Consider the following 15,492-nt stretch of genomic DNA (forward strand, 5'->3'; position numbering starts at 1 on the left):
TTAGCATGAATGCGGTACAATTAAGACTACAGTAAGTAAAAAGTAGTGGTGCCTTAGCATTTGCCTGTTAGATAACACAATGGGGACCTCCAAGCAGAATGCGGGTTTCATTCCTCCTCATAAAACACATGCTATTATAAATCTGGGATTGTGTTGAGGTTAGGAAAGGTGCAATAAGGCCACATAAGTAAGTTTTTTCTTATATAATTCAAAGTTAATGGGCGTTAATGTATCCATTGTAAAATGTGACTTTTTTTGTTGTAGCAATTAATAATTTCATACTGCCATGAGTAAGTCTCTATCTCTTTTGAAACATGCAAAGAATTGCCCACTCAGGAGTAAAAAGGCACAAAGATAGTCATGTGGGTCTCCGCTTCCTTCCTAATCCAGTCTCCAGAAACCTGGACCGCAGACACTCCCAAAGACAGTAATAGAGATCAGATTCTTCCCCGGTACATCTATGGCAAGTGTGGTAATCACATAGACCATTGTAAATCATTTGTTGGAGATGAAAGTACACATTTTAAAAAGAGCTAATTTTATGTACTACCAGTTAACATTGTGTGTGATTTTGGTAATTCTTGTAGTAGATTATCCATAGAAAGAGATGGGAATTGTCAGCCACAGGGTAGTGATCTAGAGAGACAGTTGTCTAATGATTTATTCTGGTCAGCATCTGAGAATGCCCTGTATAATGATGTGACTGAAGCTATGAAATAAGTAGTCATAGTCTCAAATTTAGCGGTTGCCTCGATGAATGTCGGGATCAGTCTTGTATTCAAATAGCTAACTTTGGGGGGTATTCAATCCTGGGTCCAGACTGTTGTTACACTCTGACCAGTTGGGACCCTGGCCCGTTTTCTTTCCGCTCGCCAGTTTATCGGCAGGCAGAATTCAGTGGAGGTGTTTCTGCTAAAATGGGTGTATTGTCGAGATCCAGGCAGACTGCTATTAAAATTGGGTACGTTCTGTTGATCTGCCTCTTCAATGCTTATGGGAACAAGAACCTTGAATAGGCACCCACCACTATTTCCCCCATCGGTCATAGTGGCAGGGATTGAATACCCCCTTAGATTGTAATATTCCACACACACACACACACACACACACACACACACACACACACACACACACACACACACACACACACACACACACACACACACACACACACACACACACACACACACACACACACACACACACCCTCCAAACTGTAAAATTATAAGTTGCTCTTCCTTCTTGAAAGTCTAACCTAAGTAAAAGTGGGAGATTTTATGAATGTTAGGACCAGATTTACAGCGCATGATGTGCCAGAGGTGTCTAGTTGTCATTAGTAGATGATTTGGAACAAGAAAGGTGTTTTATTTTTTATTTTTTTTAATGCCATTCAAGGGATCACATAGACTGGATAGCTATAAAGTCTTTTCCTTTTATATGTAGCAGGTAGACCGCATACAAGGTAACAGCATAGCAATACTTCAGTTATAGCATAGCATATTTCTCACAGTAAGGATACACTCCAGAGAACACCTACCATAATCCCCACATTCCCCCTCTATCAAACAGCCTCTCTTAGTCATTTGGAGTAATGACCCCCTGCTCTGGACAAACATATAAGAGGAAGTAACAGGTGCTGTTAATCAATAGATGCGGTCCCTGCCACACATAGTACGTAAGAACTGTAATTCAAGAGGTGTGTTCATGTAAACTTCTTAGTCTTGTGACAATTCACTCAAAAATATCATAAGGGAGGTGTAATTATAAAAATAATATTGGGAATATCCCACCATTAAATTTGGGTTGATGATATTTCTAAAGCTAATACAAGCCCTGATACCCTGCCAGAAAAAGAAGCAAAAACTTTGGTTGGATGTCTTTTATAATGAGGAGAATGGGTAGTGCCTGTAGCATATAAAGAAGACTGAGAATAGTTGTCATTTTAATATGGGCAGCTTTACCAAGGTATGAGAGGTTCCTATGTTTCAAACCCCTGAGCTCCTCACTTTTTATTTTGGTAATTTGAGATACATTAGGAAATTATTATTTTTTTTCCTCACTAGTGTAGTATTATTAATAATAATAATAATTCTTATTTACTGTGGAACTTTAAAGAGTAAGTGCTGGCCATGTAATTTTCCTTAAAATGCTCTGTTTCTGTTTCCCCAAGTTCAAACTAGAACCATTTTAAAAATGGTATTTCAGAACACAAGTTGCTTCTAAAACGTCCTACTATAGAGTGCAATACACTGTATATTTTGCATATATTTAATGTTTTGTTGTATAAAGAAATATACAATGAAGACCCAGCATCTGACGTAAAAGAGGGTGGAAACCTGGGATCCAGTCAAAATCAAGCAGTATGGTTCAGATTAAAGAGAGAGACCGACTCATCCCATATTAAAACATAGGTATTTGGTTAAAGAAAGGCTGATTATTTATTTATTTATTTATATATATATATATATATATATATATATATATATATATATATATATATATATATATATAGAGATCCAAAGTCTGCCGGCACTCAATGATGAGGATAGCAACTTGCCCCGGTGCCAGAAATGAAGTACAACATAGCAGTCCAATATACCCAGACGGGTAAATAAACGGCACTCAGGAGACGATTTTATAAATGCAAATCAAAGTGTATTGTTTGGGGACGTTTCGGGGTATTAGCCCCGTCCTCAGCTGTAGGATTTGGGCTGAGGACGGGGCTAATACCCCGAAACGTCCCCAAACAATACACTTTGATTTGCATTTATAAAATCGTCTCCTGAGTTTACCCGTCTGGGTATATTGGACTCCTATATATATATATATATATATATATATATATATATATATATATATATATATATATATATATATATATATATATATATATATATATATATATATATATATATATATATATATATTTATTATTATATATATTTTTTTTTTTTTGTAGGGCTGAGAAAATGTATAAACAATTATTTGGCAGAGTTGAGGTAGAAGTGAATGAGAGGAGGGAAATATTAAAAAGTGCAGTACTCAAGGCAACATAACTTTGTTTCAAAAAAGTTAGGAAAAACACAAGAAAAAGTAAGCCCATGTGGTTTGTGAAAGAAGTATTTTGTTATCTTGTTAGACAGGAGAAGACTGAGAAGGTAATCAGGTGTGCTAAAGAACAAGCTGAGGAGAAAATGGCCCAGTCAGTGGGTAAATGAAGCAAAACAAAAGGCAGAATAATAAGACTAAAGACAGAGACTGTGAGACTTGTTGAAGGATACAATGTATTAGCAAATAATGTTAATTATTTTTGCTCTGTATTGACTACTGAAAACTAAAGAAGTATATCTAAAGAGAAGTGGATAAATCAATGGATGTGGGGGCCAGGTGTGTGTATATATTTTATATATTTATTAAGTTTTTTTATATAGCGCATACATATTACGCAGCGCTTTACAGAGAATATTTGAACATTCCCATCAGTCCCTGCCCAGTGGAGCTTACAATCTATATTCCCTACCACATGTACACGCACACACAGACATTCTAGGGTTAATTTTTGTTGGAAGCCAATTAACCTATGATGTATATTTTTGGATTGTGGGAGGAAACCGGAGTACCTGGAGTAAACCCACACAAGCACGGAGAGAATATACAAACTCCGCACAGTTAGGGCCATGGTGGGGATCGAACCCATGACCTCAGTGCTGTGAGGCAGTAATGCTAACCATTACACCACCCGTACTGTATATGCATGCATGCATGCATACATACATACATACATACATACATACATACATACATACATACATACATACATACATACATACATACACACGTATATGTGTGTGTATATATATATATATATATATACTTGGTGGGGATGGAGCGGCACTCTCAGCAGGAAGAAACACAGGTACACGTTGTTAGATAGAGCGACGTTTCAACGTCCTTTATTTGGACATTTTCTTCAGTCCAAATAAAGGACGTTGAAACGTCGCTCTATCTAACAACGTGTACCTGTGTTTCTTCCTGCTGAGAGTGCCGCTCCATCCCCACCAAGTATGCTATCCCTCTGTGCAGGCACCCAGCCAATTTCCTCTGCATAGCTGCTGTGGACTGTGCCGGTCTCTTGGACACATATATATATATATATATATATATATATATATATATATATATATGTATATAATAGTCCAGAATGGAGCAGCACTTCCTCAACGATAATCAATCAGTGGGGTGCCATCCAAAACCCAGCTGGGTTATCATAGACGTCCATACGGCGGCACTCACCCAAAAGAATCAAACACAGGCAGTGTTTCTCAACGTTTCGAACCTTTTAATGGCGGCTCTTCCTGATGAAGAACCGCCATTAAAAGGTTCGAAACGTTGAGAAACACTGCCTGTATTTGATTCTTTTGGGTGAGTGCCGCCGTATGGACGTGTGTGTGTATATATATATATATTATATTATATTATATTATATTTATTTGCACGTTTGACTGTCTTCTGGTCCTGACGAAGGGTTAACTCCCGAAACGGCGTTGACCATATAGAAGCTAATAAACTTCACTTGCTTTCACAAGACCCGGAGTGACGCCTGTACTTTGGAAATTATATATATATATATATATATATATATATATATATATATATATATATATATATATATTCTCTATCTATCCATCACTGGATAGGAGTGAAAGCAGTGTGGGAGGAGGACCTATTGGGGAGAGGAACGGGAGAAATGCTGGGTGGGAGAGGGACAGTAAGGGGCGGGGGACACTAGGTGGGAGAAGATGTGGGTAGGAGCGGGGCGTACAGGGAATTGGGACATTAAATGGAAGAGGGATACAAATTGGAACTGGATCACTGATGGAGGCAGCAGTGGGGGGGGGGATGCAGGATAGGATGAGCACATATTGGGTAGATGGACAAAGGTGAAAGGGGAGACTCATTGTGGGAGGAGGACATATTATTAAGAGGGGCACAGGGTGAGAGGGTAAGCGCTGGGTGAGAGGAGGACATATTGGGGAGCTGGCAAGTGCAGGGTAAGAAGACAGACGCAGGGTGGGTGGATTGCCTATTGGGGAGAGGGACACAGGGTAACAGAGGGCAGACACATGGTGAGAGAGGGGAGAGGCCATGATGCTTCCTCCTATTTCTGTTGCATGCAAATTAGTTTCCTTCTAGTTAGCAGTTAAACACCGCTTACAAGCTTATTTTTGTGCAGTGTCAGTTTAGTGGTCTTATTGCAGGGGCTCTGGATGTACAATACTCACCAGGAGCATAGTCAAATCAAATAGTGTTTTAGGTAACAGAATGGTCTAAAAGGGTCTGACTATATGGGCCAAATGGTTATGTGCCGTCAAACTCTAACTTTCTTTGCTGCCTGCCCACTGTCACAGCTCTTTCTGTCAGTATTCAACTGATACCCCGCATATGCTGATTCCCCTTCGCTCCGTTTTTGGAGCGAGGAGGAATCTGCGCATGTGGCCACAAAAACAACGAGACTTGCGGCTAAATGCAGCGGGCTCCCTGCATTAGCCGTGAGCCTCCTGTGACAGCGAGGATTCCCCTGGAATGTAGAATAGGTTGAGCGGCCGGCGAGGGGGATTAACAGCGTTTTCTGCGATCCCCGCCGATTAGCCGGCCACATTGAATACGGACCTTTGAGTATTAAGTGAATTTGTTAAAATGTGATGAATAAAAATGGTTGCTTGGCAATTTTCACACCTAATGACCTTTTAATGTTTAGCTTATATTGGAAATATTTTTTTTTAAATGACTTTTATTTGAATTTATAAAACAAATGTGAGCAACATTGGCATTTTTAGCTGATATTTTGAACATCTCACAGATGTTGGCACTCAAAGGGTTAATGACTTTACCAAAAATATTAGATAATCCTACAATTTATTTCTATGAAACTCTTCTGGCAGGTATAAATCTAAATCTAATGGCTGGACTGAATCCAACTAGCCAGTAAATGCAGCAGGTGCATAAAGCACTTACTAGCACTTTCTACCAAACACTGCAGAGGGAAGCCTTTCTTTTAATACAATTATCAATTGAAATGATGTAGCAATTAAGCAGTTAACAACCGGCTGCACTAATGCTGTAAGTGCCACTAACATCGTGAATTGATCATTCATCTTGAGCCTGGAATGTAACTTTTTGAAATCGGGTCATGTTTTTATAAAGAACAACAAAGCATACAGGTTGTGTTTTTTTTTTTTTTTTTAATGATTATACACTGTATACTATATGGCAGTGTTGGCTAACCTTGACACTCCAGCTGTTGTTGAACTACACATCCCATCATGCCCTACATCAGTTTTAGCATGGTCAAATAGTAAAACTGTAGCAGGGCATGCTGGGATGTGTAGTTCAACAACAGCTGGAGTGTCAAGGTTAGCCATCACTGATATATGGAGATATCTATACAGGCTGAGTATCCCTTATCCAAAATGCTCGGGACCAGAAGAATTTTGGATAACGGATTATTCCGTATTTTGGAATATTTTTATATTTCAATGATGTATCTTGAGGTATCTTACATTTATTTTATATAAACACATCAACCACATGAAATACACACAAATCTATATTATTTGTTAAAAAAAACAGGTTTCAAAACATGAAACTAAAGTTGTCTACTGTCTCTGGCACTGAATTTGAATGCCAAGCAATCGTGGTCTTGCACATATAGTGCCAGTTACATATCATGTCCTCCGTAGTGCTGTTACAGATGTCAACAGTAGTGCCAGTTACATATCATGTCCTCAGTAGTGCTGTTACAGATGTCTCCAGTAAGTTTTTTAGCAAAAAATAAATAAGAATTTTCCACTTTCTGCAATGTATGGTTTTTAGAATAATTCGGATAACGGATATTCAGATAAGGGATACTCAACCTGTATAACAAATATAATGAGATGTATAATGTAAGGCTGTTTAGATCTGAAAATGTACAGACACTGGAATCTGTCCATTGATCTTTTGGTTGCAAATTATTGTAGCAGAGATTTGCGATATAGGGCTCTAAATACTTCTGCTTGAAGTTTAGCAGATTTCAGCTTGCAAAGGTTGCGAGTTCGGGGCCTGTTGCAAGCCTTAAAACACAGTTAACGGTACAATGCACCCTTTACACACAATAGGGTTGACCCCTTGGGCTCTTGGTTTCACAGTGCAGAAATTTTACAATTTAATCAATAAAAGTTACTTATGTATTATCTGGGCTCCCATGTTAAATGCACCCCATTTTTTCATACCCCTACTATCCAACTACACATGGAGTTGATTTTATATAGTGTGGCGAGCGCAGCCAGCCACCGTGCCCCAAGCGTGGCGAGGGGACGTGGTCTCATAAGAAAAACGGGAGCCCAGGTATTACATAAGTACCCAATAAAATGTATTGTATGTAGGAACAATTCGATCAGCGTATATATGGATATGTGATAATTTTTAATGGCTAAATTAAAAACGTCACAGTCTACATTTAGAGATGGAGGCTAATTTTGTCCAGGCGATTGTAAAATTGTGTTTCCCTGTTTTTTTTAGCAGGCTATCCAAATGGGTTTCTTGATAAAAGACCTGTTTCACTGCCAAAACACACCGGTTCAGTGAAACCGGTGTATTCTTGCCAGGCCGCAGCCCGGTTTTTGCTGAAAAAGAGGATGCTTATAGGGACTTTTCTTCCCCTCCCAGGGGTAAGCAAAACATATCCCTGATAATCCGCTGCAGGCACTTCCTTATCAGGGTTAATTAGGTAGCCCCTGGCCAGCCTATTATCAGTGGTCACCTAAAGAGCTATTATGAAATGAATGAGTACTACAAAACCTAGTATAAAAACAGATCTGATAGACATATAGAGAATGTTTAGATCAACAGCCCATAAATATATTGACATACATACAGTATGGTAAACATGATCAAAAGAACCTAATACAGTATGTGCCACAGATATATAGTATGGTAATCTACAACCCGGATGCCCGCTATGGAAATGCCTGGGCAATCAAATGCATGTGTGTGCGCTCCATGGGCCAGAAGTGAGGGGGGAATGTACATCCGGGCCCTGGCAGGCGATGGATCACATGTATGCATTCCACACCCCGGAAGAGACTGGATACCGGGGATCACCCCTTGGTTATACCAGGGAGTGGATCGTAGGTGTGCGCTATGTAAGATAATAGCCATGCACTTACCAGGGCCACGCAATTACTAGAGCACTTATTGTTTATTGGGATTGGAATGCAATTATGAGTTACATGAGTCGGAAGTGACATCATTCTGGATATCCGGAGCAGGCTTACAGAGTTCGGAGATTTGTTCTATATAAATTTAATATCTTACATTTCTAATTTTTTGACTAATTTCCACACTGCGTATATAGTAGGTCTGCCTCCTACCTCTTAGAAAATGTTTTTATATATGTCTTTTGAATGGTATGTTTGTTAATTGTGTACCTGCTGAGAGACACAGGTGAAACACCTTCCCCATTACTAAGGGTATATAAACCCATTTTGGGAGCTTTAAAATACACACCTTGAAAAAGCTGTAACCTAACTCATTCCAGTCCCCACTACACCCGGATGCCCTGGTCGCACTACTGACCATCCTACCAATACCATCTACAATTGGGACTCCACTGTGGATGTTTTTCTACCATACCCACCACTACTCATCTATGACTTCAAATATCAACTGGCTTAGGAGAAGACTGGTATATCCAGCCTGCTACAATCTACCATCTCCGGAGGAAAAGCAACCTCGCCAGTAAAACCGGTTTATTACATCAATACCTAAATAGCTATTTGGAGAAACCTATTACGATTGGGGCATTACACAAGATCTATACGGGACACATCCAACCAAAGGCAATGGGTGACTATAACAATCTGAATATGTACCTCTAATAATTTCTTATTCCCCTCTTTTTAGCCATTATATTTTCATATATTACATCAGCATGATATATCTATGTATTTTTAATGTTATATTTGTTTATTAAAACCATGTATATTTTAAAATGTATTATTGAAGAGCAGCAAAAACTCCTTTTTCATTTGTACATTGCATAAGGGCTTGACACCCCATTTTCTTGCTGCTGCCAGGGTTGAAACCAGCTCCTTCTATTTACCGCCCCACCAATATCTTGATATCCTATTCTTCTTTGGTCAAAAGTTTGAAATGGATATGGTGGACACACAAAGTGGTCTACATAAGTTTTTAAAAAACAAATTATTTGCACTTTTTTCATATTTTACCATCCTTATGGATACCGACTGGGAATGGTAAAGCATGGCAAGTGAAATGAGCCAGTCTAAGTCACACGGTACACTTATTGCGGTCCATGTGATTAGATGTTGACATTGACACACAAAAAACCTGTGGAAAATCATGTTAACCATGTTTAACCTCTTGCTTGCGCTGAACTTTTTTTCGTGTTGACCTTGTGCATGTCCACCTTATGTGGTCCACTTAGACATGGTTGATCTATCACACTACTGTATATCTGTTAAAAGGGCTATGCATTAGATGGTGTGTGTTGATCACTACAGACTCTGGTATGACGGTACAGTTCTTCTCTATCTTTTTTGAGCGGATGTGTCCGATCTGTGCATGCATATCGGAGTTGCTATGATAGTACCTTCAAAAGTGAATGTGAACAGCAAGCTTGCAAGGCAGAATGTTTGCCTGCATCTGCAAGTGACCAGGATTGTATCAAGAATTTCTAAAACAGATCCCAAATCCCCCTAAGTATTTTCTTGTAATGCTTTCAAGTATCTGCATAGTGAGAATCTGACAAGTAATATGAATGGAGATCTCGGGCAGTATGTCGATATTATTTTATGGCTGCAGACTAGAACAGCAACCAGAAGGAATGACATGTAGCAGAGTGTACAAATTCTGGCTGATTGTGTTGACAAGATATGTGTTTTTTTATACTATGTGCAGCTACTCCATTCTGACGTTTTGTGGCAAGCAATGCAGAACATTGCCTGAAACCTGTGTATTTTTTTTTTTGGTATGTATTTTTTACATTAGTTCTTTTTCTGATACCTTTTATTATGGTTCAGATATTCTTATTTTCTGTGCATGGCAGGTTTACTCTCTGCGCAGAGTTTGTATGCTAATCTGTAAAATATGGGGATGTGAGTGGGAGCTATGGAAAAAACAATAACCTACTGTATGTTCTTATCTGGCCTTTAATCTATTCTTATGCCAATTGTCAAGTCAATTGGTTCATCGATTTGGCTGTGCTTGAGCAAAACACGTCTAATGTTTCGTTATTTTTTTTAACAATTCGTTTTTATTGAGTTATTCAACATTACAGAAAAGAACAATAATTAAGAAGGGGGGGGGTGTTAAAGGCAAAATATATAGGGGGGTATGAATCACATGTCAGGTATGAGACAATGGGGCAGATGTATTAAGCCTTAACAAGAGATAAATGTGAGGGTGATAAAGAGAGATAAATGTCCAGGCAGTCGGCTCCTTACTGACTTTTTTCAAACACAGCCTGTAACATGGCTGGTGATTGGCTGGACGTTTATCTCTCCTTATCACCCTTGGATTTATCTCTTGTTAAAGCTTAATGCATCTGCCCCAATATACACAAACTTTACACAAGTCGTAACAAAGTGAGCAACACAGGTATGGTTAATATAACATATTAGGCACATCCGTACGGACTCATAAAATATAACATTACAACTTATTATAAATATAAAACAAAAATGAAAGCGATTTGGAAGTGAAATTCAACTAGGGGAGTGTAAAAAGGATAGATCGTAGGGGGTACATGAAGTGCAGGATTGACCTAAGGATTCCCTATATTCGCTCCACTTGAGCCACCTCATGTGGTTAGACGAGGCGGAAGAAGAATATGTAGAGCTAGCAGATTCAAAGATAAAGTGATTGTGAATTCTATGGACTTAAGAGTAGGTATAGAAGCCTATTTCCACATTTGAGATATGGAAGCTTTATCTTCCTTATCTATTTAGCCCAGGATATAGTTGTCCTCGGATGTCTGTTCACAGGGGAGGTGGTAAAATAGAGCTAGTAGGGGACTCATATCACAGGTGTTGCGCACACAAGTTTGTATAAGACAAAAAAACTCGCCACAAGGGTTGTAGGAGCAGGCATGCCCAGAAGACATGTAGTATATCAACCACCATAGCGCAATTCCTCCAACAGTAAGGAGAGACACTAGGCCAGAACTTACGTAATAGCACAGGGGTAAGGTATGCTCTATGCAGCAATTTGTAGAACATTTCGGAGTGGTTGAACTTTTTGGAAATTCTAAAGCAAGATTGGGATATTTGTGACCAAGTCTCTTCAGCAAATGTGTTGGGTATATCCCTCTCCCACTTAATTAGTGAGGGGAACACCACTTTCCTATTCTCCTCAATCAAATATCGGTACCATCTAGATATGCCACCTTTATCAGATCTAGACATGAAAAGAGATGTGAGCCATTTAGGGAATTTATGTTGCCGAGGGGGTTTGTGAGTGAAACTGTGGAACCAGTGCCGTAATTGGAGGTATTTAAAGAAATATTGTTTCGTATACTGAATTGTGTTTGGAGGTGAGAGAAGAGGTCCAAATCACCGTTTATCTTGAAGTGTTAAGATACCTAGAGTAGACCATGTATTGATTTGTAGATTGGGAATCAGAAGAGCTATGGCTTGTAATAACTAGGGAGAGGGTAGGGTAATTGACTTAATAGAGAGGACCATTTTGTGCCACAATGAAATAGTCATTTGAATAGCTTTACAGTGACGGTACTTGTTTCCTAGGCACCCATCACATCGTATACCATAAGACTAAATAAGGTATACGATGGTATGCGATGCGACACGATGTTGTACAATAAAAAAATGGTATGGCATACAATGTGATGGTGTATGATTTTTTTATTCCCTGATGGGTCCTTACAATGTTAAATGTTAAAAGTGTGGCGGTACGCCTCCTCCGACCTTTTTATACCCCCACTATCCACGTCGGCGTGGAGTTGATTTTAGATAGTGTGGCGAGCGCAGCGAGCCACCGAGCCCAAAGCGTGGTGAGGACGCGGAATACATGTAAAGTAATATGTGGATAGTGGGGGTATAAAAAGGTCGGAGGACGCGTACCGCTGGGCTTGCCACGCTTCGCGTTGATAGTGGGGGTGCATTTAACATTGTAAGCACCCATTAGGGTGCTTACACAATTAAAAATCGCATGTGGCTATATGGCATAAGATGCCATAAGATGGAAATCTTGGACGCCGTGCTAGGAAACCAGTACCACAGCGACTAATCCCAGAGGGGATGTGGGGTAGCCACAGCAGATCTGGCAGTCAAGGGAAGTGTATTAGCTTGTTCCATAATTTCCCATGGTTTAGGGTCGTCTTTCTGAAACCAATCCTTGGCCTGAGCAAATATGCATGAGATATGGTATTTCTCTAGTTCAGGGTATGTTGAAGTTTTAGCAGTTATTAAGGTTGACTTTGCTATTTTGGGTTTTGCACCCCTCCAAACATAACTGGATAGAAGTCTATTAAATTTGTTGTAGGTAGCCTTGAGAAGGGGATGTGTAATGGTTCTAAATAAGTACATTCATTTCGGCAATAGCAACATCTTAACTGCAGCTATGCGGCCCACCCAAGAGACCTCCTGCATCATCTGTTCTTTAAAAGGCTCTATAGAGGGGTTCATAGTTACAAGCAAGCAAGACCATTTCTTTAGAAAGGTTGACACGAATATTTCTCTTTCAATGGTCCTGGTGACACAGCTCAACACTGGGATGTAGGAGGGTCCGAAGGAGCCAGGCACCTATCCTAAAGTTTTAGAGGGTAGGCTCCTCCCCTACTGCATCCCTGGACTCTTCAGTTCGTGTTAGGTGCCCACTGGAGTGGGTGCTATTCTAAAGGGCTGCAGGAGCAGCCGAAGAATTAGAGTAGTTAGGGGATTTTTATTATTTTATTAACTTTTACCCTAGCTAGGTAGGCACAGTGTGAGGATTCTCATAGTGAATCCTCACACTGCTTGCGCAGCAGGAGCTGACAGAAGCGCGTCCTGTCAGCTCACTGTGCACAGGGGAGACACTGTCTGGTCTCCCTGTGCAGCGCTTATAGCCTTTTCTAAAAGGCTGCCTGGGCTCCGGAGTACCCTGAAACCGGCTCCACGTTTAGGTGGGGATCATGGGGGACAGGCGCTCCGTGATGGCGGCGGCCATTTTATGCGGAGCTTACACGCTGAGCTCCTAGATGAGAGGACAGCAGCGTTGTGACAGGCATGTTCCAAGTGATCCCCATTTGAGGGGGAGACACTGGAACTAGGAAATCCTACCTAAGGAGCGGCTTGCTGGGGGTGGTTGGCGCCAAAAGGTCACGGACCCCGCAGCAGCAGGGACCTGTGGTCTCTTCCTTCACTCTGACTTTGGCGCCTTTCAGAACGCTTGCAGCGGAGCTGAGCTGGCTTACTGATCCTGGCAGAGTGACTTGGATTTCCTGGGCATCGCTTCCCCGCAGTTGAAACCAACAGACAGATAAGTGACTGGGTGCATTGCTCTGTATAAACGCTTGTACATTGTTTGCACTGTGTATACTGATAGATATACATTTATCACTTGCATCATGTCTGAGCATCAGGCTGTGGTTTTGGGGGAGGGAGCCCTTAATGCACTGAGCGCGTGCAATGTTTGCACACAAAAATTTGTCCCTGAGCAGATGGCCAAGGGGGGCTTATGTATTACTTGCGCTGATGTAAGACCCATGGGCAGTGATCCCCATAGGGCAGAGCATATGGAACCTGCGTGGGCCAGGGCCCTAGGCAGGTCAGTAAACGCTTTGGTGCAGCTTTTGGACAGGCAGAGTGATGGGCTGGTAGAATCACAGAGACCTATGCCATCATCTCAGCAGTCGTCTGGCTCCTTGCCTCTTACCCAGGCAGATCCTGCACTTATCCAGGTGATGCAGGATACTGCAAAAGGCATTAACAGGTTCAGTGAAATGCTGGACAAAATGGATGATGTGGCAGGGACCCCTAGAAGGTCTTATGCTTTAACTACTGTGGTAGATGAAGAGGAAGGAGAGTATACTGACATCCCCTGGGATCAGGGTGATGATTTGGAAGAGAACTCTGCTGCTGGTATAGAGGATCTCATTGTAGCTGTGAAGCAGGCTTTAAAGCTGACTGTGGAGGATAAGACTCCTGTTAAAGGTGTTTTTAAGCGACAGCGGAAGGAGGCTGTTACTTTTCCTTCAGATGAGGGGTTACAGGAATTGTTAGAAGGGGCTTGGAAAACTCCTGATAAGAGGCTTCAGATGCCAAAACGATTCCTTAATCTGTACCCCATGCCAGAGTCTCATGCGGAGCTCTGGGAAAGGGTCCCAGTTGTGGACGCTTCAGTGGCACGTTTGTCCAAGGCTACTGTATTACCAGTACAAGGCGGTGCAGCTTTTAAAGATTCTGTGGATAAAAAGCTGGAGGGAAACCTCAAGGCTATCTTTGAAGGGGTGGGGTTTACCTTACGACCCCTTATTGCTTCAGCCTGGGTTTCTAAGGCCATGATAGAGTGGGCTGGTGAATTATGCACCATGCTGCAGGCTGACCCGGGTGCATTACTGCTTGCAGAAAAGATTAAGGCAGCAGCAGAATATGCAGTTGAAGCAGAGGAGGAAGCTATTAAAATGGCAACCAGAGTGTCCACAGTCTCCATTAATGCCAGGAGAGTGCTTTGGCTTAAAGCCTGGGAAGCAGACAATGAGTCCAAGAAGGCTCTGGAAACATTAGCCTTCAAAGGAAAGGTACTCTTTGGTACCGAATTAGAGGAGATTATAAAACAGGCCACAGGCGGCAAAAGTACATTCCTGCCGGCCTCCTCAGCAAAGCAGACATCCAGATTTTCTGCTTTTAAGCCGTCCTTTCGGCCCTCCCCTAGAGGTGGTGCGTCCTTTCGAGGACAGTCTTTCAGGGGAAGGTTTCAGCCCTCTAGAGGCAAGACACAAAAGTCAAAATTTGGCTCTTTTCACAAGAAGCCTGCCAATAAAGGAGAGGATAAACCCTCTGCATGACTGTCAGGGGCTTTGCCCGACAGTGACAAAAGTGGGCGGGCGTCTCACACACTTCAGGGACGCTTGGGCTTCTCTAGGCCAGGATGCCTGGGTGCTAGACATCATAACACAGGGTTACAAAATCCCTTTCAGAGGGCCACCTCCGAAGAGGTTCATTCCCACATCCTTACCAAAGGAGGCACGGCTGCGTACAGCTCTTGTGAGAGCAGCGCACTCCCTTTTGGAAAAAGGGGTGGTTACACTAGTCCCCAAGACAGAGTGGAAGAAAGGCTTTTACTCCACGCTGTTCCTGGTGCCCAAACCAGACGGGTCTTTCAGACCAATACTAAATTTGAAGTCTCTAAATGTTCATTTATGGGTAGACCATTTCAAAATGGAGTCTCTACGGTCAGTACTCCTGAGTCTGGACCAGGGAGAATTTTTGGCGT

The 15,492-nt window shown here is 41.4% G+C and overlaps 1 protein-coding gene across 1 annotated transcript in view; it reads left to right on the forward strand.

Annotated features, from left to right (window-relative positions):
• Positions 1–15,492, forward strand: part of CHCHD3 (coiled-coil-helix-coiled-coil-helix domain containing 3) — a 248,043-nt gene that overhangs the window by 101,733 nt on the left and 130,818 nt on the right. The gene's annotated exons all lie outside the window — the stretch shown is intronic.

Source organism: Crinia signifera, chromosome 4 (assembly GCF_055691185.1).
Source record: "Crinia signifera chromosome 4, ASM5569118v1, whole genome shotgun sequence".
Classification (NCBI taxonomy): Eukaryota; Metazoa; Chordata; class Amphibia; order Anura; family Myobatrachidae; genus Crinia; species Crinia signifera.